The sequence below is a fragment of the Elaeis guineensis genome, chromosome 4 (genome assembly GCF_000442705.2).
Source record: "Elaeis guineensis isolate ETL-2024a chromosome 4, EG11, whole genome shotgun sequence".
In the NCBI taxonomy this organism is placed as follows: domain Eukaryota; kingdom Viridiplantae; phylum Streptophyta; class Magnoliopsida; order Arecales; family Arecaceae; genus Elaeis; species Elaeis guineensis.
Genome location: NC_025996.2, coordinates 35,237,457 through 35,263,001, shown reverse-complemented (window position 1 = coordinate 35,263,001; position 25,545 = coordinate 35,237,457). Strand labels below are relative to the sequence as shown.

Sequence of the window (25,545 nt, the reverse complement as noted above, 5' to 3'; positions counted from 1 at the left end):
TCGATAGCCTTGAGGTGCTTATGTTTGTCTTCTTGTAGATAGGTTATTTTGTATGAGACATTAGGTATTTTATTATCATGGGATCGCTTTGCCATTGCAACATAAAAATAGAAACAACCAGTTCTAACTAAATATTATTTTATTTATGAGTAAAATGGTGGCAAACAACAATTGATTAGTGAGATGGATGAAATACAGATGGCATTCTAATTGGACAATATACAAGTAGCAAAACAAGAAAAAGAACAATCATTAAAAGAGTTCTTAAGTTTGGATTCTTACATATTTGGATTGGGGGTGCTTCCACCATCATTGTGAGAGAGAGAGAGAGAGAGAGTTACAATCACAGCACCATCCATACCTACTTACCTACCCTTGCGGTTGCTCTTCCTCATAACAAACTTTAGCTTGACAAATTTTATTGCTAACTCTACGTAAATCCAATCACACATTCTATCAATGAATCAAAGGTAAGAAATCTTGATATCCTTTTTGATCATCAATGCACCAACAAAACCCCAGAATCCCATGACAAATCCCAATGTTGAGATGGCATAAATTCATATCATATCAAAGTCATCTTCATCTACTTCTTCCTCTTCGTGATGTGGAGATACATTAATAGAGCAGTTTGGTAGTGGTTGTCCACAAAGAAAAAGATTATGAATGTAGATAGAGGGGTCATTGAAGGTCACAAATTGGCCCTTTGATGGAATTCTTCCGGATAAGTTGTTATATGATAAGTTCAAGTCACTAAAGTAATTCAAAGCAAGCATGGTTTGAGGAATTTGGCCTGAGAGATCATTCATTAATAAATCGAGTGATTCCAACTGCCTCATGTCGTTGATATTCTGTGGGATTTGTCCAATAAAATGATTTCTTGACAAGTTCAAGAAATGTAATCGGTGAAGAATTGTAAATTCATCAGGGATCTCTCCAGAAAGATTATTGTCTGATAGGTCAATACTTGTGACTAGTAATAGCACGCTAGTGTACTCAAGTTCTAATTCTTTTGTATTTATCAAGAGACTCTCTTTGTAATATAACATTGTTGTACGATTTGAAAGCATCGGTTTGCCTCTCTCCTATTCCTTTATCATGGCAGTAAAATTTCTGAAGGATGATGGTGGATTTCCTGAGAAGTTGTTGCATGCCAAGTCCAAAACCTGAAGAGACGATAGACTAGATATTTGCATTGGGATATTACCATCAAAAGAATTCGATCTTAGATGTAGAACTCTTAGAGATGAGAGGCTTTCTCCAATCCATATGGGTATGTTGCCTGAGAATCTGTTTTCACAAAGATCAAGAATAACCAATTGTGTACAAAGTCTCAAGAAGGAAGGAAAGTTGCCAGATAAGCGATTGTTTCTCATGTGCAAAGATTGGAGCTTAATAGGATATGCCATTGTGCTAGTCGTATCTTCTACTTTTATATTTTCTGGTACATCAAGGATTTCTTGATGTAATTTGCTCCAACTGTCTGAAAATCCTCCAGATAACTCGTTACTAGAGAGGTCAAGAACCTCCAAAGAAGTCCAATTACAAATCCAGCAGTCTGGAAATTCTCCGAATAAGTTATTATTGGAGAGGTCTAGAACCACCAATGAAGTCCAATTACAAAGGAACCGTGGAATGCTTCCAGTTATATGGTTGTCGGATAAAGAGAGTACTATAAGGTCTACCTTTTCAGAGAGGTCTAAGGAAATAGGTCCAGAAAAAGAGTTGTTGGAGAGAATTATGACCTCAGCCACCAGATAAGGTATTGGACCAGAAAAGCAGTTGGAGCTCAGATCAAGAGATGTATAAATATGGCTCCCCAAGAACGTGGTAGCTGTCGTTCCATACAATTATGGGATACATTGAGGTCAAAAATATCCCTATACCACAACCATGATGGAATCTTGCCGGAAATTCCAGTTTCATCTAGCCACAATGATTTCAGATGTGTCTGCATTTGAAGCCAAGCAGAAAATTTAGGTCCCAAATGGCAAGAGGTCATATAGATATAAGAAGCATTGAAAGAAGGAATCCAACCATCACTTGGGATCATTGCCAAGGAGTTGTAAGATAGATCAAAGTAATCTAATGATGTGAGGTTGGAAAAGTGCTCCTCAGTCAAGTATCCTGTGAAGAAGTTCAAAGACAAATCCAAGTGTATGAGTCCGGATAACTGGCCCAACTGTTCTGGGATTGTCCCACTAAAATTATTGTTGTTCAAGTCAAGAAATGCTAAACTCTGGAAACAGCTTCTCCCATCCAATTTATCATTAAAGCGTTTAGAAAATCCTTCTATGAGTCTTGTGATGTCTCCTCCAATACTGTTATTTGATAATTCGAAGGAATACAAGTTGCAGAGTTTTGATGTGTTTTCTGGTATCTGTCCGGTAATATTGTTATTCGACAATAATAGATGTTCTAAATGGATAGGATTTCCAATAGTTTCTGGTATTTGTCCGGCAATATTGTTACATAACAAATCTAATTTCTGCAAGTGGGCGAGGTTTCCAATGACTTTTGGAATTTCTCCAATAATTCTGTTATAAGATAAACTTAAATAGTCTAGGTGGCTAAGATTTCTCACGTTTTCCGGAATTTTTCCACTAATTTGATTGCCATCCAATGCCAAGTGCCTCAGTTGGCTAAGATTCCCTATGATTTCTGCAGTAGTAATTTGGTTTTCAGATAAATCTAAATGCTCCAAGTACTTATTCTTCCACAAAGATTGTGAAATGCCCCCAGTAATATAGTTCTCAGAGAAATCCAGGTACTTCAAATGGTTGAGATTCCCCAGCATAGCTACAGCATTTGATAAGCTCCCATGAAAGTAACCAGCACGGAGTTCGAGTCGAACAAGATTGCTAATATTAAGCAGCCAGGAGGGGATGGTAGATTCAAAAGCATTGTGAGAGAGAGAAAGCATGGTGAGAGAAGTGAAGTTTACATGCTGTAGAGTAGAAGGAATACCAGGTAGTCCAGTAGAAGATAATTTCAAGACTGACAGATAGGGGGGCAAATTGATCTCACGAAGCCAATTTGAAGCTTTTGAGAGGTTGGCGAAACTCAAGTCAAGGTATTGCAGAGAGGTGATTCGGGAGAGCCATTGAAGGTCATTGACATGTAGAGCTATTGGATAATATTCAGAGTACATACCCACTTGATCATAAAACATGTACCCACCCCGAAGATCTAGATAGTGCAGGCTCGAGAGATTTCCAATCTGGAGAGGAATGGGTCCACCAAACCCAGCTTTGGAGAGGTTAAGGTACTCCAAGTGCATGAGAGAACCAATAAATTCGGGGATGGATGCTCCGGAGAAGTTGTTCATGCTCAAATCCAAATACCTCAAATGTATCAAGCTTGATAAAGAAGGATTTACCTTACTTGGTCCAAGGAATTCAGTTCCATAAATCCACGGCCGGCCCTAGGGCGGGTCAAAGCGGGCGACCGCCCCAGGCCCCCAGGCCCCTTTTTTTTTTTTTTTCCGTCTGCGTCTGTCTGGGAGTGAGAGGGTAAGAGAATGGGATAAGTGCCTCATGGAGATGTTGTGCCATGCACAAAAGATGTGAATCAGTAGATCAGATTCGATGATCCTTGCGAATCATATTTGTGACCCCTTGTGGCAAGCATCATAGGGTATCGAGGAATGTGAGTAAACCAGTTTCAAGAGATTGACAGAGAGGAGAAAAACAGGGCCAGCACAGGGGCAGGTCGAATTGGGCGACTGCTCTAGGCCTTAGGCCCTGCATTAATATTCTAATGGGATGCAAAGTTGGTTTTCTACAATATTATAATAAAAAAAATAATTAAATAGGTTAATAATAGGTTTTACACGTTGCTTAACGAATATATCTATAGAAAATTATTGTATGTGGATTCATTTTTCAATAATAATTAATATTTAAAATATGTTAATTTTTATTAGAGAAGGTCTTTTTTTTTATTTAGCCCTAGGTCTAAAAAATATCAGGACCGGCCCTGCATAAATCAGATCATAACCATACGGGAATCGGAGATCAAGCTTTACCACATGGCCGCTGGTGGTGTTGTCACAGCCGACTCCCCTCCATTGGCAACAGTCTGGGCCCGTCCAAGAAGAGAGCCACTCATCAGGGTCATAGATATCTGCTCGGATGACAAGGAGAGCTCTTTTTTCACTCTCTATGCAGCTGCCCCCCACCTTGGAGCCATCTCCACTGCCTAGGCAGAGGCAGAAGGGGATGACTCCCACGCATAAGAGGAACCCAGTCAGCATAACACGTGTAATAGTGAGGGATCTCTTGTTGCATCCATCACCACTGGCCATGAGAGGAAGTCCCAACACTAACCCGAAGGAATGCTGTCATGCATCAACCTTAAACACAACGGGTAGAAAAATGGCCTCATTTTCAGATAAGTGGAGGAACGCGAGTCCCTCTACATTGTCGTTTTATTCTTTAAGTCAAAGTTGATGGCAGACCGGGACTTGGGGAGCTTGCCACAGTTCATGATGTGTGAAATGGTGGTCCTGACGACAAAGGACGACAACAAAAGTTTATCTTGAACTAAGTTGGAAAATTGTCATTTTATTCCTTACCCTCAAAGGATTGGACTTCGGAATGCCCGTTCGTATATGCGAACGGAATTTTCATCACCAGATTGCTCCTAAATTTCATCAAAATTCAAATGTCAGAGATGATCTGATGGTGGAAAAGCACATTCACACGTACGAATGTGCTCTCCGTAGATCAAATAAATAGCGAAGAAAAAAAAATTGTTATTTTGAGATTTGCTTCCATGTTTGTGTTTTTTCAAAGCATAGTTTAGATATTATTTCAACCATTGAAGAAGAAAGCCCCTCTAAGAGGGGGTTCAGCAATTAGCATTACATTCAAATTCTGAAATACAGTTAAAACTGGCACTTCATTGTTCTTTAATATTTATAGGTTCATAGTCTGTCCTGTGCAACAAAACTCTGTTATGAATTGCTTGTAGCCTCTAGCTAGTGGTATTATAACGTGAACGCAACTTCATGACTGCTGTAGAAGCTGAAAAGCATGATCACAGGAAGAGGCTCTAATAACATTCTGTTTAAGAATTAAAATATGTTGATTGATTAGCACAATCTCAGCAACAATTCCATATTTATTACAGAATTAAAGTAGCAAACTCTTTTCTGTTTCCATTGTAATGGTAATTAAATAAATAAATCTATTGCAATCTAACACACACACACACACACGATAAATATATATAATAGAGTGTCCATTTGACATGAATATCTAAAAATATGATATTTAATTGCACATGAAAAAAACCTGAAAAAATGCATGGGCTCATTTTAAATATTAAGAAATAATTTTGATTAATACAAATTTAAATATTATTTTATTAATATTTATTTTATTAATATTTTTTTTGAAAATGAGTCCATCATAAATACTAAGAAATAATTTTGATTAATGATAGTTCTATGGAGAGCACATTCTCACGAACGTGCTCTTCCACCATTAGATCATGTTGACATTCGGACTTTGATGCAATACACGGTCGACCTGATGATGAAAAGTCCAGTGTCCGCATATGTGTACGGGCTTTTCGTAGTCCAATCCAAAACTATTCCATTAATACCTATGCCATTAATGTCATCTTTTGACAAGAGGATGGTTTGTTTGACTAGCATGAAGAGTCTCAAGTTTTTTCAAATAAAGAAAGACTCACAAAGTGATAGATAGGTAACTGACTGGTCTGGTGGATCAGGCGTTGCCACAAATATCTGCCCAGCCTTCTCTCCTAATTCTTACTATTCTCGGGTACTTTATTAATTATTCAACCGTTAAGATTCTAAGCGATTCTTCATAAATTGAGAGCATTAAATAATTTATTAAATGTGGGCTAAAGAGTAGTTCTTTAAAAATTGCTGCTCCTATATTATGGAGACCGGCAATTGGCAAAAATTGTCACCTTCATTTTGAACTTTGAATTGTGGCTTAGAGAAACAAGATTAATGTAAGTTTTTATTTTTTTTGGCAATGATTTGGTAATTGCAGAACTTTTTTAGAAGAAGAGCCGCTTGGAATCTAAATGGTACTAGCTTTGTAGTTAAGCATTAGTATTTAATATTTAAAAAATTAATTAGCCATAACTTAAGTTTGGATTTACTTCATTTCTTAATGAGAAAAGGATATCATCCACATGACGAGTTGGGAGGTGGTATATAGATGCATTCAATTATGTGTTTAACTGCTTTAACTAATGACTATGTATATTTTTGTAACATAAACTAGCGGAAATGGGAAATGAACGGAACTTTGAAATAGGTTATATTCCTTTACAATATGAAATGTGTGGGACCGTGGGTTATGCATACATGGAAAACAAATATATGATGGTTCTTGATGAGGTTTGGGATAAGTTAAGCAAATGTCTTTGATGGCAATTGTTAGATTTTGTGTTAAGACTTTTCGATCCTAATAATCATCATTTTTTTTTTAAAGCTATTATGCTTGGATTATGTGAACATTCTGTTTAGTGATGGTATTTTGTGTAATACTCTGACGTAGACCTAAACTTGATCCACATGTACATAGAAGTAATTTTTATATCTGAAATTTGGAAAGATTGACATCACTGCTCTACCCTTTTTTTTTATAATACAAAAAATTTATTTTAAGAACAGAATGAGATAAATGGTATTAATACAGAGTGAGTAAGGGAGTAGCGTTGGAAATAGTATATTTTAAGAATACGATAAAACTGATGGTATTGATAGAAAGAGTAGTGTTGGAAGTATTTTTAATATGGAAGGGCTTTTAATGCGGAAGTGTTTTTAAAGGCATTTTTGTACTTCAATGAAAAAGGTAAGGACATTTCTATGCTTCCAACTTAGTGCGACATGAAAGTTTATGTGGTGGGTCTTTTTGTAGTTTAAGAGATAACAAAGAATATTTCTGTAATATGATGTTAGTATATTAAAAACTAATAAATATGATATATTACTAATATACTAAAATAATATATATTTATCAAATAATATATTATTACATCAATAAAATGATATTTTATTATAAACTAATAAAAATATTTATTAATAAAATAAATATTTTATAAATAAATAAGATATATTATTTTCTAAATAAATATATATTTTTTAAATAAAAAATGTGTCCTGCACATAGCATAGGTAATATGCTAGTGAGTAGTTATCACGCCCCGAACCCAACACCTGGGTCGGATACGTGATGGCCGCACACTCCTTAGAGCAAGCCCTAAAGAATATGCAAGGCCAAATTAAATCATTACAACCTTATCGACCATAATAATTTATTTCAACAATAATTCATAAAATCTTGCATAATTACTATTTAAATTTTTTCAATTCTCTGATCAGATACTATGACACTCTTATTTATCCTTCTGCTCACCCGTAAATTCAGGCCACAGCCAATCATAAGCATCCTATAACTCTAAGAAGAAAAGAAAGATGAAGGGGTGTGAGCTTTACAGCCCAATAAGAATTCCCATATCATACCAATATAATAATATAATCTGAAAATAAAGATAAACAATAATACATAAAAATCGATATTTACTGTCCAAAAAACTGTAAACATTTATAGATTATCTGTTTTATCAAAAAAGATGCATCATCATATGTTAAATAAGTGAAACAATTTTATTCAACGATTGTTTCATGTCTCATCTTTCTATTTTCTTCTATTATCACATCATCTTTAATCCTTTTCTTTTTGGCTTTGGCTTTGGCTTTGGACTACCAGGATCATGCGACGATCTTTTATTCGGATCGATTTCTGTGATCTTCCTCGGATCGAAATATTCATGATCTTTCTCGGATCAAAGTGGCCATGATCTTTTTCGGATCAAATTCTTCATGATCTTTCTCGGATCAGATTCTTCCACACATAAGCCTGTGGGGGCTGTCCCAAGCATAAGCTCCTGGCAGGCTATTCCACATGACAAGGCCAGTCCAAACCAAATTTCTCTTTCTTTTCATTTTCATGAAATTATAATATTTGACTTCATCAATCTATTCAAATTTTGCAGTATAATAAATATGTCATACCCATATAATCATGCCATCAATCGTTGATACATATGTATTGATATAACATATTCATGCTCAAAATCACATAAATAGATAACAGTGTCTCAGGTATAAAAAAATTCATTGATCTCAAATCCAACGATGCAAAATCAGTGAGATAAAACCAACAGTAAAATAACATACATAATGATGATCATGTACAGGGATTCTTACCTTTACCAGTGACTGATCCAAGCACAGAAATCAATGTTCTTTTTTGATTTATGAATTTCTTTAATAAAATATTTCACTTGATATCATATGCAGACAATCATCTCTTCATAACTCTGATCAATATAAGAATCACATATAGAGAAATTATCGATAATTGATCCTAATACACAAATCGAGGACCTCTCTTAGGATTAATCAAAATTAGGACTTGTCTATGTATCAGGATCCTCCACTGATCCATAAGACTTTTAGAGAGAAAAAATCCATGAAGAGAGAGAAAATTTTAGAGAGAGAAAGTAGAGAGAGAAAGTGGAGAGAGAATCTTCGTATCCTTCGGATGAGGCAATCATGATCGAGATCATCAGAGGTCCTATCAGGATGACTTAATATGAATCAAATGTTATAAATTTCGAATAGGATCGGACTGAAATTAGATCTACTGTACGAATTTCAGAGCAATCTCGGATCATCTTATTTTCATCTCAATTTTATCCCAGGGTCCGTGATGAAATCAGAGAGAGAGAAAGACTCTAGAGAGACAAAATTCATAAAGAGAGAGAAAGATCTAGAGAGAGAATCTAGAGAAAGAATCTAGAGAGAGAAAATGTAGAGAGAGAAGGTAGAGAGAGGAGAGAGGAAAGAGGAAGAGAAAGGAGAGAGAGGAGAGAGAAAATTCTCTCTTTATCTTTTATTTTTATTTTTATTTTTCTCTTTCTCTTTTTCTTTTCTTTTCTTGTTTTTTTTTCTTTTTCTCTTTTTCCTTTTCTTTTTCTTTTTCTTTTCCTTTTTCTTTTTCTTTTTCTTCTTCCTTCTCTTTTCCTTTCTTCCCGCGGCCTCCCTTGGGCCGAAACAGGGGAAGACCGTGAGGTCCCCCTCGATGGCACGGGCTCCGACGAGGTGGACGGCATCACGCGACGGCGACAGAGCAAGGCCGGCCGGCGGCGAGGTTCGGCCAGCGAGTTTTCTCCCTTTTTTTTTCGAAAAAATAGGGGACCCGCCCCTTTCTTCATGATTTTCGACCATTGGCCAATCGCCGGTGGCCAAGGCTTACCGAGGACGACAGGTAGAAAGATGAGGGTCCTACCCTAGGGGTGAGACGTCGCAACCGATGGCGCTGGTGGCCGAAAAAGAGAAGAGAGGATCCGACCGAAACAGAACAAAACAGGGGTTTACCTTGTTCATGGATTTTTCGGCGATCCCGACGGCTGGTGAGGGTCTAAAGCCATGGGAAGAAAGAGAAGAGGGAGAGGAAGAAAGATTAAATCCTTACCTGAACTCCGGTGGCCTCTTCGACCTTCGATTTTCGACGAACACAAGAAAAGGGTGCCGCGGTTTTCACGGAGGAAAGGAATGAAATCAGGCTCAACGGTCATCGGAGAAGAAGACTCCCCTTCTTCCCGTTCTATTTTTTTTTTTTTTTTTTGTATGGCTTTGGGCTTGATTCAGGGTTCAAAGTGGGCCGGGGTGTTACAGTAGTAAATTTTAAATCTGATAAATAACCAACAATTTAGCTCTTATTAAAAAGGGTGATGAGCGAAAATGGAGTTCATTTGAGAGTTCACTGAATTATAGTCACTTATTTTATTGGATCCATGTGGGTAATGGTTAAGCGGTGTATCGTCAAAGTCAAGAACCTAGCTAGAGGGCAACAGCCAATCCTGCACTTCGTACGAAATTTTAACGGAACGCAGGAGTTAAGGAAAACATAAAATCCCAATGGAGGGATAACCCTACAAATCCTAAATGCTGCAACAACATTGTCCCTTCGAAAAAGTCAAAAATACTGGGATCTGTATTAAGGCATAGTGCTTGATGGCAAGACAACCCTCAGGTGGTTCAGCTACCGGTGCCTTTGGTTTGGGCTTCTCCACCACAATGGCTTGTGTTGTTAGGACCATTCCAGCAACCGATGCAGCATTCTGCAGTGCACATGCAGCACATCTTGTCACTTTTGCAGGGTCAATTACACCAGCTTCTAACAGATTCTCATACTTGTCAGCCTTTGCATTGTAGCCAACCTCCCACTCGCTGTCCTTAATCTTCTCCACCACCACTTCTCCTTCCACACCCACATTATGTGCTATTAACGCAGCAGGTGCCACCAGTGCCTGTCCGGTCACAAAATGGCAAGTGAATTAGTCTAATAATTTCTTTTAGAGTTTATCCAAGAGGAGTTCACAAGCCTAAAGTTTTCAGCTGATGAAACAACTTGATATGCATCTATTGTCGGACTTACCTTTTGCATGGAGGCCTCTGGTCAGCATCTTTATAAGGGTTTATAAAGGAGGAATTCCACTGGCACGGTTGTAATATAAGAAAAAATATTCATTGCAATGGTGATAAAATTTTTTATTTATTATAAATTAATAAAAATTTTTATATTTTATCGATTTTAATATATTTTATTGATTTTCATAAATAATTTTTATACTATCTCTTATATTTTATTGATTTTTAATTTTTTTTATTAATTTATTATAAATATAACGTGGCATCACCGTTGTATTAAATATTTTCTCTGTAATATAATTTTCTTCCGATGCCAGATTTGTTGAACTTTCCGCAATCAATGCCGGAATTTCTGGAGGAGCATTAATTGTCAGGCTGTTGTAAATTGCAATCACTTTGGCACATGCTGTCACGCTTTTGACATTGCGCGGATGCTATTTCGAAACTGTTGAAATGGAAAAGGTTGCAATTAAGGGTTGCATAGGAGGTCACTCACTGTCTTCAAGGATTTATATGGAGGAACTTGATGCCCACTATATCGTCGTTTTATTCTTTTAAGCCAAAGTTGATAGCTCATCGGGACTTGGTGAGTTTTAATCCACAGCTAATGACGTGTGGAGAGCATGTGCCATGCTTTGGAGATACTCGCAAAGTTTCCGCCGAGACAAGGTGCAGTGGCACCACAGCAGTTGCCTCCATGGACGTTTTTTTCTCCCTCTCATTACTCAAGCAAAAGGTTTTACAGGTCTTATATCAATCCATTCTCCCTTGTTATCAAGTCCTATTGCTGTACACAAGAAAAGTTTATCTTGAATCATATTGAGAAATTGTCATGATTAAACAATAAAAAATCAAAGAAAACATATTGTTATTTTGGGATTTGTTTCCATGTCTTTGTTTTTTAAAGCAAAATTTAGATATCGTCTTAACCATTGAAAAAGAAAGCCCCTCTAAGAAAGGTGTTCGGCAATCACCACTACATTCAAATTCTAAAATGTAGTTAGAACTGCCATTTCAATTTTATTTTTTTTCAATTTTATTTTTTGGGAATTTTTTATTAGGGTGATAGTCTGTACTGGCAACCAAACTGTGTTATGAATTCGAATTCTAGCGATTGGTATTATGATATAAACACGATTTCATGATCCCTCTAAAAAATAAACATTGGTCTTGGAAGAGGTTCTAAAAACATTATGTTTAAGAATTTAGTTAAATATTGTGATCAAACATATCTCAGCAGCACTCTCATATTTATTACAGAATGATAGTAGCTACATTCCCGTTGGCCCATCCAAGAAGTTAGGCTGGCCATCGGCAACGATCGCAGCTACGGTGATATCATGTTTGTGCGTGTGATGCTGTGCTTTCCGTGCACCATGCACAATCTCACCGGTGCCAAGCTAGACCTGTTTCCTAAAAATTATTATTTCTGAACAACTTAATAACCATCCTTCATATGGTGCAATAGGTACGATTCCAAAATGATCCTCCCGTGCCAAGGGTCGAGCAAATAACTGAAATCCAAAAAAATTCATTCAATCTGACTCAATAAATATCGATTTTATTTGATTAAAAAATAAATCGAATAAAATTAAATTAAAATTTATAAAAAATTGATTATTTACGATCAGATTCGATTTCTATATTTTTAATCCGTGTGAAATTGAATCCAATTGATATAGTATTTTACGAACTCACTTTCACTTTGGAACGGCATCATTTGGACTTCAATACTTCATTTAAAAAACCACCTCGTTACCTATCTAGATTTATGAGAATATTAATATTGCATTGTTGATGAAAGTACATTAATTTGAGACAATTCTAAAGTGAACACTTTCAGATGTAGTTACTTTTAGATTAGTAATTTTTTTTTTTTGTTTTGTTCTATGTAGATTCAAAAATAAGCCTAAAATTTGTAACTTATGAGGTCTAGATATTTTTTATATTAAGTTGATAAAAAAATTTAAATAAGCTTAAGTAAACTAATATTGGACTTAAAACCAATATTGGATCAATATTGAAGCTCAAACCGATACAATTCATCCGAACCTGCTACAAATCGTTCACTTCAATTTCAAATAGTTTATATATGCTAAACGATCAGCTGCAGATTAAATTTTCTTTAATCCTATTGGATTCGGTCAAATAAATTTTTTTTTTTAATCCGATCGAATTCGATCCGTGTACAATTTTAGCTATGTACCAACATGACAAAGCTAAAATCTTCAAGTGCACATGATTGGCTCCGTTGAGCATTACTTATTTTGCGGATATTAAATGCAAATTTTAAGGATACATCAGGATACAACGTATATTATGCTCAACAGCTCTTATGCAGGGGGTGACAACATATTAGGATGGATTAGTAGAGGTCCAAGAAACTCTCAGTCCATATGCAATATTATTTATAATTAAGATAAAAAATATTACAGTCAACTTTCTGCCGTCTGTCGCCAGTGATGAACACCTACAAAATAATATCCTCACAGACCGGAGTTATGTCCCGTGGGGACCCTCCGATGCTTAAGTCAGAGAGAGAATTGATGAACAGTAGATTTGAATGTCCAGAGTAGTAAAGCTCTGGCTCAAAAGTGTCTTACTGATGCTATTCACTTACCCTATTTTTATAGATGATTCTAATGTAACCATCAAGCACGTGATCTATTTTTTATAGCATCAAATTATCAGGCCATTATTGTGAAATTAGTAGGTCGTTAATTCTCACTAATTGCTGTAATACGTAGTTGATAACTATTTATAACAATTAGGATGTGTTGAGCAGATAAACTGATTATATGTCGGTAATATTGATATGTCGATAGAAAGTCCAAGCGACCTTCGGTAAGTAATTCTGATATACTGAAGGTCTTAGGTTAGAGGTTATTCAAGTTGTCTGTTGTTGATTAGTAGTAGCCGACTATTGGTCGGTCAGCCGACCATGAGTCGGTGCAATATGTTCAGTTGGCTGATGTAAAGTCAGAGTCGGGGGGTCGATTGACTTACCCCAACAGTTGTCCTCCACTCTCAAGTCCAACATAGTCCGACATGTATATCACTACGTGGTTTGCTACATTGGACGAAGGGAGTTATCATGTGTCACCTTGAGCCTCGACTTGGCTGCTAGTTTTTTCGAGATATGAGCATCGGCTATTTTATTATTTTGGTGGGTACAGAATCATTATTAGGCTGTCATATTGACAGGACGATTTGGTATCGGATGTTAGTATCAGAAGTTGTTTCGAGAAGATAATTTGACACTGGACAATATAACTCTGACTAGTAGATCTTTACCGCGTATCCGAATGTCATTGGGTCCGAGCTGTTCATGCGGATAATGGTGATGTGGCTCAATTAGGAGTAAGTGTGTCGAACCATCCGACCAATGGTCGGCCCAGATATTACCACGTGTCAATATCTAGTAAGACTTTTATTTGATTGCTTCCATTCTGACCGTTGAGGGATCCTATATATATAGGATCACTTTCGATCAATTTTTTACTTTTTATTTTATTTTTTTCACTGTAGACACTCTGCTGGAGGATCGTCCCAGCATCTGAAGACTTTCTTCCTTGTCTTCTTCTTTGAGTTTCAGATTAAGTGTCCTTCTTGGGTCTTTTGTTTTCTTAATTCTTCTTCCCTCATGGTTAGGGCTTCTTCCTCTCGAGATGATCGATCGGAGAATCCTACTGACGACTTCCCATCAGATCTGAAAGTGAAGGCTTCTTCACTATCAGAACCGAACGTCGAGCGGCTCCGGGAGCAATATCGCATCTCGAAGCAATATCAACTTTCCACATCTGGTGCCGATGGTCGGGTGAACGCCCCTCCTTCGGACCAGGTGGCCTTCTATATTGAAGACCTTAGGGCAGATCTTCGATTTCCTATTCCAGAGTTCGTTTGGAATATTTTGAATTACTATGGTCTTTGTCTTGCTCAACTGGCATCAAATTCGATCCGACTAATAATTAGCTTTGCTTTGTTGTGTCGGTTGTTATCGATCTAACCTCATCCTTCCCTCTTTCGTGCTTTTTTTGTTCTCCGACCTTGTCCAAAGGCCAAAGATTGATAGTTCTTCAACCCACGAAAAGACCTCTCTTTTATTACCGGTCTTCCATCGTCCATTCATGGATGGAAGAACCAATTCTTTTTTGCTTCTTCCTCACTTCCTTAGGACTTTCCTTCTCGCTGGGGCGATCCAAGAATCAATCCCAACGATAACAATTGGATAGAGGTTGGCAATCGAGAAGACTTCCATCGGCTGAAGGATATGGCGATCTCGATACAGAGGGAGCTTATGACTGAACAGACTTTCTACGATGTTGGTCTCAGTTCGGTCACCAATTTAGGTATAGTATAGTCAGTCATCTCCATCTTTATTCTTTTTTTGTTTGTTTCTGAATTGTACTGGCTTTTGTTCTGATTTCATCCATGCAGCCGAGGAATTGAGTATCGGCTGCTGATATCCGCTAGCATGCTACCAAGAAGAGGGCAGTATTGGAGGCTGGACCTTCCCAACCATCGAAGAAGAGTCGAACTTCTGCTTTCGTGCTAGCTGGAGAACCCGATGTACCGTTTGCATTGGCTCCTGAGCCAATTTTGATGCTGTCAGCCCTGACAACACTACCGGACCTTCTGTCAGCTAGAGAAGGGGTGGTAGGTGAAGACAGGGCTGCCACAACACCATCGATAGCTCCATCGATCGAGGTTCGGGCTGAGGTGGAGGCCACGACCGAATCCAAATATTCAACAACAGTGCCAGTCACTCCACCAGTAGGGCCTTCTCGGGTGCAATCAAGTTTCAATTTTTTAACATTCTCCAATGCGGGACTGTCGATAGAAGATCGAGGAAAGGTACCAGCAGTTTCGGCAAAGGATGCAGCATCAGAGGGTCACACAATCCACTTCGACATCAGGGTTCCTGGGGATGAGTCGGCTTTGGCCAATCCAACATTGGCCAGGCAGCTCATCCAATTCGCTCTTCTCCCGATCGATCGGGAGAATAGAAGGAATAGAATAGTAGCTGAGATATTCTCATCCTTTTACCTGATAATACTTGAAGTAAGTCTTTTTTTGTCTCTCTTTTTTTTTTTAAAATCTGATCCTACTCATCTTCTGCTTGCAGTTGATCCATGACATGTTTGACTTGGAAGCTGGCTATGTGAAGTTTGGCGACTTTCGTCAGTCAGTGGTTGCCCTTGAACAGCTTCAGTCGGCAGCCGAGCGAGAGGCGAAACTTCTGCAGGAAGTCTCTCATTTGTCTTCCGACCTCATATCTTTCGGAGCCAAACTGGAGTCGGCTTGTGAACATATTTTGGCTCTCGAGTCACGGATCAAGAGCAAGAAGTACTCCATCCATCGGCTTCGATGAAAAAGAAATGGATGTATTGCTGAACTCAAAGCCGAACATGGACGACATCAGGCCAGCCTGAAAAGATTGGCACTGGCTGAGGAGGAGTCATCTTTTACACGAGCTGATGCAGAGTTGGTGAAGGCAGAAGTGGACTCGATGAGGGAGGCCTTGAGCCAGGCAATCAAGGACTTCAAGAATTAAAAAGAATTCAAGGAAGAGATCCTTAAAGATGGATTTTTCTTCTACTATATTAGGTATGAAGACGGTCGAGATACGATCAAAAAATTATATCTGAATCTCGACTTGAGCAGTATCGTCTCTCCAGCATCGGAAGATGGAGCTGCTGAAGATGATGCGACACTGACTAAAGAAAGGGTGCCGACAGCACTGAGTGCATCAGACGTTGTCCAAGTCCCCGACGCTACTCCAGAACCAAGAGATGAAGGCGGCGATTGATGATCAGTGTATCTTTTGTTTTCTTTTGTAATCAGCAATCTTGTAATCGGACTTCGGTTCCATTTTGTAATCTTTCTTTTCAATGAAATGAATGAAAATTTTCTAAGTTCCAAGTCTCTCTTTGTATGCTTGTAATGTCGTAGAGCAATAGTTTAACTACCGAACATCTATCGACAAACTGAATGTTCAATAATAGTTGTAAGGTCATTCGTTAGTCATATATTCATTTGACATACTTATAAGAATTAGGATAAACGATAACAAGGCGAATACCCTACGTTCGACTTTTAGTCAAGTTAGTAGCCAAGTTATCTGATAATCGATGGCAAGCCAATATCCTTCGACCGACTGTAGTCAAGTTAGATATAATTTCAATCCGACCTTGATCGTATTGACATTGCGTTCTGCTTAGTTAGGAGTAAGTCGGCAAAATAGTCATTCGACTATGGTCAATTTTTACAGTAGAAATTCGAAATATATTTGGTACCGAGACATAGTCAGTATTATGGCTTTTATAATGAAAGCCAATATAATTGGTGTTGGTGCAAAAATCCGCCTGCGCCGGAGAAGCTGGAGTTGAGGAAGCCGCGGTCGCCGTCAGGACCTGCAAGGGAAGTCTAAACCGGAGGTGGGGTTGCTCCGGCAAGACCCTCCGATGCTCAAGTCAGTTCTCTGCATCAACAAGAATGGAGTACTCGAACGGAGAATTTAGCAGAGTTTTTAGATAGAAAAGAGGGCTTAGAAGATAACGTATCTGAGTCCCCCCCTTTTATAGGCGGGGGAGGCAACGGACTGATGGCGACGTGTGTAACTGCCTGGTAGTGGGCCGCCCATGGTCAGGGGAATTGATTGCGAAAGATAATGGAGCAGACACGTGGGTATCACCTCGATTTGCCACGTGGAATCCGTTATGAGGGGTGGAGCAGCGTCCGTCGTCAGGAGAATCGCATGGTATCCGTCGTAGGAGGTGGAGCAGGTTCGTGGCCGTTACTGTGGCCTGCCAGGGGGATAATGGAGCTGTGCGAAGTCCGCCACAGGAAGTGGAGCAGGGCAGCTATGGCTGCCGCGGCTTGTCAGGGAATGATGATACTGCGTGGAGTCCGCCACAGGAGGTGGAGCAGGGTCGCGGCCGTTTTGAGGGCCTGTCAGGGGGCGTGGATCTGTCGATTGAAGCTCGACAATGGTCGGAGCCATCGTGAGCGGAGCCCGGCTCCCGTAGGAGTCCGGGCGGAGCTGTTCTGATGTCGGTGGCGGAGTCCGGCTCCCGTAGGAGTCCGGGTGGAGCTATTCTGATGTCGGTGGCGGAGTCCGGCTCCCGTAGGAGTCCGGGCGGAACCATTCTGATGTCGGTGGTGGAGCCCGGCTCCCGTAGGAGTCCGGGCGGAACCATTCTGATGTCGGTGGTGGAGCCCGGCTCCCGTAGGAGTCCGGGCGGAACCATTCTGATGTCGGTGGTGGAGCCCGGCTCCCGTAGGAGTCCGGGCGGAACCATTCTGATGTCGGTTGTGGAGCCCGGCTCCCGTAGGAGTCCGGGCGGAGCCGTTCTGATGTCGGAGGTGGAGCCCGGCTCCTGTAGGAGTCCGGGCGGAGCCTTTCTAATGTCGGAGGTGGAGCCCGGCTCCCGTAGGAGTCCGGGCGGAGCCTTTCTGATGTCGGAGGTGGAGCCCGGCTCCCGTAGGAGTCCGGGCGGAGCCTTTCTGATGTCGGAGGTGGAGCCCGGCTCCCGTAGGAGTCCGGGCGGAGCCGTTCTGATGTCGGAGGTGGAGCCCGGCTCCCGTAGGAGTCCGGGCGGAGCCGTTCTGATGTCGGCGGCGGAGCCCGGCTCCCGTAGGAGTCCGGGCGGAGCCTTTCTGATGTCGGAGGTGGAGCCCGGCTCCCGTAGGAGTCCGGGCGGAGCCTTTCTGATGTCGGAGGTGGAGCCCGGCTCCCGTAGGAGTCCGGGCGGAGCCTTTCTGATGTCGGAGGTGGAGCCCGGCTCCCGTAGGAGTCCGGGCGGAGCCGTTCTGATGTCGGAGGTGGAGCGATCTCGTAGGAGCCCTGCTCCCGTAGGAGTCCGGGCGGAGCTGCTGCAAACAAAGTCAAGGGTGAAGTCCGGCTCTGATAGGAGTCCGGATTGAGCTTACCAGCGATTGATATTGAGAGCGGAGCCCGGCTCCCGTAGGAGTCCGGGCGGAGCTGTTTTGATGTCGGCGGCGGAGCCCGGCTCCCGTAGGAGTCCGGGCGGAGCAGCGCTTGCTGATGGCGGTGGAGCCCGGCTCCCGTAGGAGTCCGGGCGGAGCTGTGCTGATGCTGTCGGTGGAGCCCGGCTCCCGTAGGAGCCCGGGCGGAGCCTTTCTGATGGGAATTTCGGCCGCGGGTATTTTATACCCAACACCAGTCCCCCTACTTCCAAGTTTGAATTTCAAGCGAAGGAAGTACACAGAGAGAGAGATGCGCAGTCGAAATTGCCCCCTCGATCCCTGTGCGCAGCTGCCCCCACTTAATGTGCGCGTGTCAGAATCCGTTTTTTGGCAAAGGCGACTTGAAAAGTCTTTTCGAAACCCCCGTTGAAACGCGATCCCAGGCGTCGCTCTGTGGGAATCTGTGAGCGATCAACCCTCGATAGCAACGAAGCGGATAAGCGCGACACGCGGCACACACCATCTGGCCCAGGAATTCTCGCCGTCATAACTGCGCCAGGATCCGCCGGCTATTTAAACCCTTCGATCCATTCATGGTCTCATCCTGGCGTTCTTCTTTTCCCCTGAGAGTCTTGCCCCCTCGTGCCAATTCTCGCCACCTTTTGCCCATCAATCCTTCTCTGAGGGTTTCCACACCATGTCCTCAACTCTGGAGGCTGTTCTTGAGGGGATTGTTAGGGCTCGGAGGAAGGTGAGGAGGAGGACGACGGTCGGTGAGAATCTCTGTCATCTCAGAGGGGGCCCAAGGAAGAATTCCTTCAACAACAGGGGTTTAATATCGGGGGCTGTTGTAGAAGTTATTCTGCCCGCGAATTTCAGAGCAGTAAGGCGGGGCAATACCGGTCAAGAGGGCAGAATAGACGTCACAAGTCATGACGGGATCCTTAACGCCGTCGGGGCCAAGGGACCAGAGACGGTCGACGGCGGGGCGGTAGAACTTGTTGCGGAGACGGTGGAAGTAGCGCATGCCGACCTTGCCGGAGCGTCTCAGGTGGCGGCCGTCATGGCTACGGCTCTTCTTGAAACAGGTCTTCGCTACTGCCGTTGTTACCCCCGCCGCCTTCGAAGATCAATCCCACCCCTTTCTCGCTAAGGTCGGAACTTTGGGGACAGAATGAAGAGAGATGGGGCGAGAGATGTTACACGCACTGGAGAATGCGACTGAGAAGAACAGAGACGGGAAGAGGAATTTGTAGCTTGGATCGGCCTCCAGTTCATCCTGCCCGAATCGTGCTTTGCGAGACATGTATTTTCTTTTTCTCTTTTTCCTGACCCGCCGGGTCCTGTAACGTGTGCTTCTATCAAATAAAATAGTGATTTCAGTACCTTGTTTACCTCTCGTGTCAAATAATTGTCTGCCGAACTTCTTTCCTTCTCTTTGCCTGTGTCATGCCGTTCCAAGACCGTCGGCGACCTTTTCAGTTCATGTGTGGTCGTCCTTCGCCGGGCTTCTTTTCGGTTTTTCCTGCCGTTAGGAGATATCCACTTGTTAGGTTTGCCGGGATCTTTCTCCGCTGGAGTTGGGGCTAGGTTCGAAGAAGCTCCTGGAAGTTGAAGTAGCATAGTTTTCATAAGAAGTAGGGCAAAGTCTTTCTGTAATCAAAGTCATAAGTAAAGTCTAGCTTCCGTAGAAGTCCGGGCAGAGCCTTTTCGTGGCGGAACCCGGCTCCCGTAGGAGTCCGGGCGAAACCTTTTGGTGGCGGAACCCGGCTCCCGTAGGAGTCCAGGCGAAGCTTTACCTTGGCGGCGGAACCCAGCTCCCGTAGGAGTCCGGGTGAAGCTTTACCTTGGCGGCGGAGCCCGGCTCCCGTAGGAGTCCGGGTGAAGCTTTACCTTGGCGGTGGAACCCGGCTCCCGTAGGAGTCCGGGTGAAGCTTTACCTTGGCGGCGGAGCCCGGCTCCCGTAGGAGTCCGGGTGAAGCTTTACCTTGGTGGCGGAACCCGGCTCCCGTAGGAGTCCGGGTGAAGCTTTACCTTAACGGTGGAACCCGGCTCCCGTAGGAGTCCGGGTGAAGCTTTACCTTGGCGGCGGAGCCCGGCTCCCGTAGGAGTCCGGGTGAAGCTTTACCTTGGCGGCGGAGCCCGACTCCCGTAGGAGTCCGGGTGAAGCTTTACCTGGCGGCGGAACCCGGCTCCCGTAGGAGTCCGGGTCTTCCATTTTGCTTGAGCCGGTGGCGAGGTTCTCGTCATCAGCCTGGCTTGTGGGGGCGCGTTAGGGCGCTGTAAGGCCTCTCCCCCCTCCGGTCTAAAAGAACCGGTCCTTCAACTTTGCTCATGTCAGGACGAGGTTCTCCTCCTGTTCCTGACATGGCTATGGGGGCACATTAGGGCGTTGTAAGGCCTCTCCCCCCATCCGGTCTAAAGGAACCGGGCCTTCGACTTTGCTCAAGTTAGGGCGAGGTTCTCCTCCTGTCCCTAACAGGGCTGTGGGGGCACATTAGGGCGTTGTAAGGCCTCTCCCCCCATCCGGTCTAAAAGAACCGGACCTTTGACTTTGCTCAAGTTAGGGCAAGGTTTTCCTCCTGTCCCTAACAGGGCTGTGGGGGCACATTAGGGCGTTGTAAGGCCTCTCCCCCCATCCGGTCTAAAAGAACCGGGCCTTTGACTTTGCTCATGTCAGGACGAGGTTCTCCTCCTTTTCCTGACATGGCCGTTGTTTTTTGGAGAGGTCATATCCAGTCATAGTACATCCGCGTTAAGCAGGAGGAGTGCGTTAGCTAAAAAGAAAAGTAGATTCAAAACGAAACAGTAAGCAATACATTTACCGTTCTCCCGCTCCTCCTTGAGGCCCTCCGGCGATGGAGTCGATGGTCCCAATAGGAGGCCGGTCCCCGGGCTGCTCCTCCCTCTTCTGTGGTTCGGGCGGCGGGAGGGCTCTTGGCCGGTCTCCTCTACCCTCAGGCCTGCGGCGGATGAATCTGTCGAGCCGACCTCGCCGGATGAGCTCCTCGATCTCGTCCTGGAGCTGGATGCACTCTTCGGTGTCGTGGCCGTGGTCGCGGTGGTAGAGGCAGAACTTGTTGGGGTTGCGCTTTCCGGGGTGCGTGCGCATCCTCTCCGGCCTAGGGATCAGCTCCCTGACCTCCATCAATACCTGGGCCTTCGAGGCGTTGAGGGGGGCGTAGCTGCGAAACTTCCCTGGCGGGGAACCCCGCCGAAACCTGTTGTCCGGGCTTCTCTGCCTGCGTGCCCGGGGTGGAGTATGGGCGCGCTTGTGCCCAGGAGGGGATCGGGAGCGAGGCCGGGCTTCCCCTGGCCTCTTCTCAACTGCGGGTTTGCCAGAATCTCCCGCCTGGCGCTCCCTCGCAGTCTCTTCATCCTTCATTTTGAAGGCCTCTTCCGCTCGGGCGTATCCTTCAGCTCGAGCCAGCAGATCAGCAAAATCCCTGGGGTACTTCTTCTCCAGGGAGTACAAGAGATCATTCTTCTGAAGGCCACCTTTCAGGGCGGCCATGGCAACCGACTGGTCCAAGTTCCGGACCTCCAACGCCGCGATGTTGAAGCGGTTGATGTAGGCCCGTATGGACTCTCCTTCCCTCTGCTTGATGTTGATGAGGGACTCCGAACCTTTCCGGGGACGTCGGCTGCTGACAAAATGGGCCACGAATTGGTGGCTCATTTGGTCGAAGGAGAAGATGGTACCCGGCTTCAGTGCCGAGTACCAGTTTCTTGCTGCTCCCTTCAAAGTAGACGGGAAAGCCCGGCACAAGATGGCGTCGGGGGCACCATGAAGCAACATCATCGTTCGGAAGGCCTCCAGGTGGTCCACCGGGTCCGACGTCCCGTCGTAGCTTTCAAACTGGGGGAGCTTGAAATTCGGCGGGATCGGTTCCTGCATAATCATTTGGGAGAAGGGAGGGTCAGTGCAGATATCCTCACTGTAAGCGGGAGGCGCATGGCGGAGTTCTTCGATCCGCCGGTTCATCTCCTGGAGCCTCCGGCCCAGGAAATCCTCTCGACTTCGAGTCTCGAGGGTCCTTTGGCAGAACGGGGGCAGGGATCTCCCAGGGGTGGAGTCGTGGTCCGACTGAGGGCTCTCCACCCTTGGATTCGCCTTCTCGGGAAGGACGGGGCGGCTAGCCCAGGTGGCCCGCCCCACCGCCGGGTTCTGGCATTCCGGAGATGCCCCTTCCGGATGCGCTGACGCCTGCGGCGGCTGCTGCTGCATCGCCTGTACGGCCTCGACGAGGCCCTTGACCTGCTGCGCCAGCAAGTCAAACTACTCCGCGCCGACCGCCGTCGCCGGAGGGGGAGGAGGAGCTGGCTGAGAAACGGGAGGGGAGGCCGGAGCCTGAGATCTGGCCGCGGAGGCCGTGGACCGCCGGGTGGACGCCCTGCGCGGAGGCATCGGGTGTCGATCTCGCAGGGGAGGATTAGGAGTAGATGACGGAGAGATGGCCGGAGGTGGCTCCGTTGAGCGCTCCTTCAAGAACAAGGGTGCTGCGAAGATTCGCACCCTTCCTCCAGCGCCAATCCTGTTGGTGCAAAAATCCGCCTGCGCCGGAGAAGCTGGAGTTGAGGAAGCCGCGGTCACCGCCGGGACCTGCAAGGGAAGTCTAAACCGGAGGTGGGGTTGCTCCGGCAAGACCCTCCGACGCTCAAGTCAGTTCTCTGCCTCAACAAGAATGGAGTGCTCGAACGGAGAATTTAGCAGAGTTTTTAGATAGAAAAGAGGGCTTAGAAGATAACGTATCTGAGTCCCCCCCTTTTATAGGCGGGGGAGGCAACGGACTGATGGCGACGTGTGTAACTGCCTGGTAGTGGGCCGCCCATGGTCAGGGGAATTGATTGCAAAAGATAATGGAGCAGACACATGGGTATCACCTCGATTTGCCACGTGGAATCCGTTATGAGGGGTGGAGCAGCGTCCGTCGTCAGGAGAATCGCATGGTATCCGTCGCAGGAGGTGGAGCAGGTTCATGGCCGTTACTGTGGCCTGCCAGGGGGATAATGGAGCTGTGCGGAGTCCGCCACAGGAAGTGGAGCAGGGCGGCTATGGCTGCCGCGGCTTGTCAGGGAATGATGATACTGCGTGGAGTCCGCCACAGGAGGTGGAGCAGGGTCGCGGCCGTTTTGAGGGCCTGTCAGGGGGCGTGGATCTGTCGATTGAAGCTCGACAATGGTCGGAGCCGTCGTGAGCGGAGCCCGGCTCCCGTAGGAGTCCGGGCGGAGCTGTTCTGATGTCGGCGGCGGAGTCCGGCTCCCGTAGGAGTCCGGGCGGAGCTATTCTGATGTCGGTGGTGGAGCCCGGCTCCCATAGGAGTCCGGGCGGAACCATTCTGATGTCGGTGGTGGAGCCCGGCTCCCGTAGGAGTCCGGGCGGAACCATTCTGATGTCGGTGGTGGAGCCCGGCTCCCGTAGGAGTCCGGGCGGAACCATTCTGATGTCGGTTGTGGAGCCCGACTCCCGTAGGAGTCCGGGCGGAGCCGTTCTGATGTCGGAGGTGGAGCCCGGCTCCCGTAGGAGTCCGGGCGGAGCCTTTCTGATGTCGGAGGTGGAGCCCGGCTCCCGTAGGAGTCCGGGCGGAGCCGTTCTGATGTCGGAGGTGGAGCCCGGCTCCCGTAGGAGTCCGGGCGGAGCCGTTCTGATGTTGGCGGTGGAGCCCGGCTCCCGTAGGAGTCCGGGCGGAGCCTTTCTGATGTCGGAGGTGGAGCCCGGCTCCCGTAGGAGTCCGAGCGGAGCCTTTCTGATGTCGGAGGTGGAGCCCGGCTCCCGTAGGAGTCCGGGCGGAGCCGTTCTGATGTCGGAGGTGGAGCGATCTCGTAGGAGCCCGGCTCCCATAGGAGTCCGGGCGGAGCTGCTGCAAACAAAGTCAAGGGTGAAGTCCGGCTCTGATAGGAGTCCGGATTGAGCTTACCAGCGATTGATATTGAGAGCGGAGCCCGGCTCCCGTAGGAGTCCGGGCGGAGCTGTTTTGATGTCGGCGGCGGAGCCCGGCTCCCGTAGGAGTCCGGGCGGAGCAGCGCTTGCTGATGGCGGTGGAGCCCGGCTCCCGTAGGAGTCCGGGCGGAGCTGTGCTGATGCTGTCGGTGGAGCCCGGCTCCCGTAGGAGCCCGGGCGGAGCCTTTCTGATGAAAATTTCGGCCGCGGGTATTTTATACCCAACAATTGGTGTCGATTTTTTCAGCGAAAAATTGAAGTAGATTCTATGTCGAAATATAGTCGGTAGTTTGATTTTTACAGTGAAAATCGAAATATAGTCGGTAGTTGCTCACTTATTGGTATAAAACAACTATGCAGTTGATTGAAGCTTGTGATTCTGAAATTAAGTATTTCATTCTAAATAATGTATACACGGACAACTTTACTGATGATACATTTTTAAATTATCAGCATTCCATATTCAGAGAATAGCTGACCCTTCAAGAGTTTCTAGCCGATATACGTCTGGTCCAAGTATTTCGGCTATCTTGTAAGGTCCTTCCTAATTAGGAGATAGCTTTTTCTGATCCAGAGGTTTCAAAATTTTTACTTTTCTTAGGACCAAAGTTTCTAGTTGGAAGACCTTCGGCTTGACTCTTGTATTATAATACCGGACTATCCTTTACCGATATGCAACCATCCAAACTTGAGCTTGCTGTCGGACTTCTGAAAATAGATCTAGATCAGCTCTCTGACATTCGGAGTTACTCGGCTCATTGTATTGCTCGAGCCTCATTGATGGCAATCTGATCTGGAGCAGAATCATTGTTTCTATTCCGTAAGCCAAATTAAATGGTGATTCTTCCATCGGTATGTGAGGAGTTGTTCGGTATGCCTATAAGATTGAATATAGTTCCTCCACCCAAAGGTTTTTAACTTCATTCAGTCGGGTCTTGAGTCCATACAGAATTATTCAGTTGGTTACCTCCATCTCTCCATTTAATTATGGATAGCCGACCGATGTGAGTCTGTGCATACTATGAAATTTTACACAGAACTCTTTGAAGTTCTGATTGTCGAATTGCCAACTATTATCAGTGATGATGGTGTGTGACAAATTAAATCTGCATATGATAGATTTCTAAATGAAGTCTTTCATCTTACTTTCAATAATTTATGCTAGAGATTCAGCTTCTACTCCCTTAGT

The 25,545-nt window shown here is 44.6% G+C and overlaps 1 pseudogene; it reads right to left on the bottom strand.

Annotated features, from left to right (window-relative positions):
* Positions 1–365: 365 nt before the first annotated feature.
* Positions 366–11,185, bottom strand: LOC140857308 (receptor-like protein EIX1; annotated as a pseudogene).
* Positions 11,186–25,545: the final 14,360 nt, after the last annotated feature.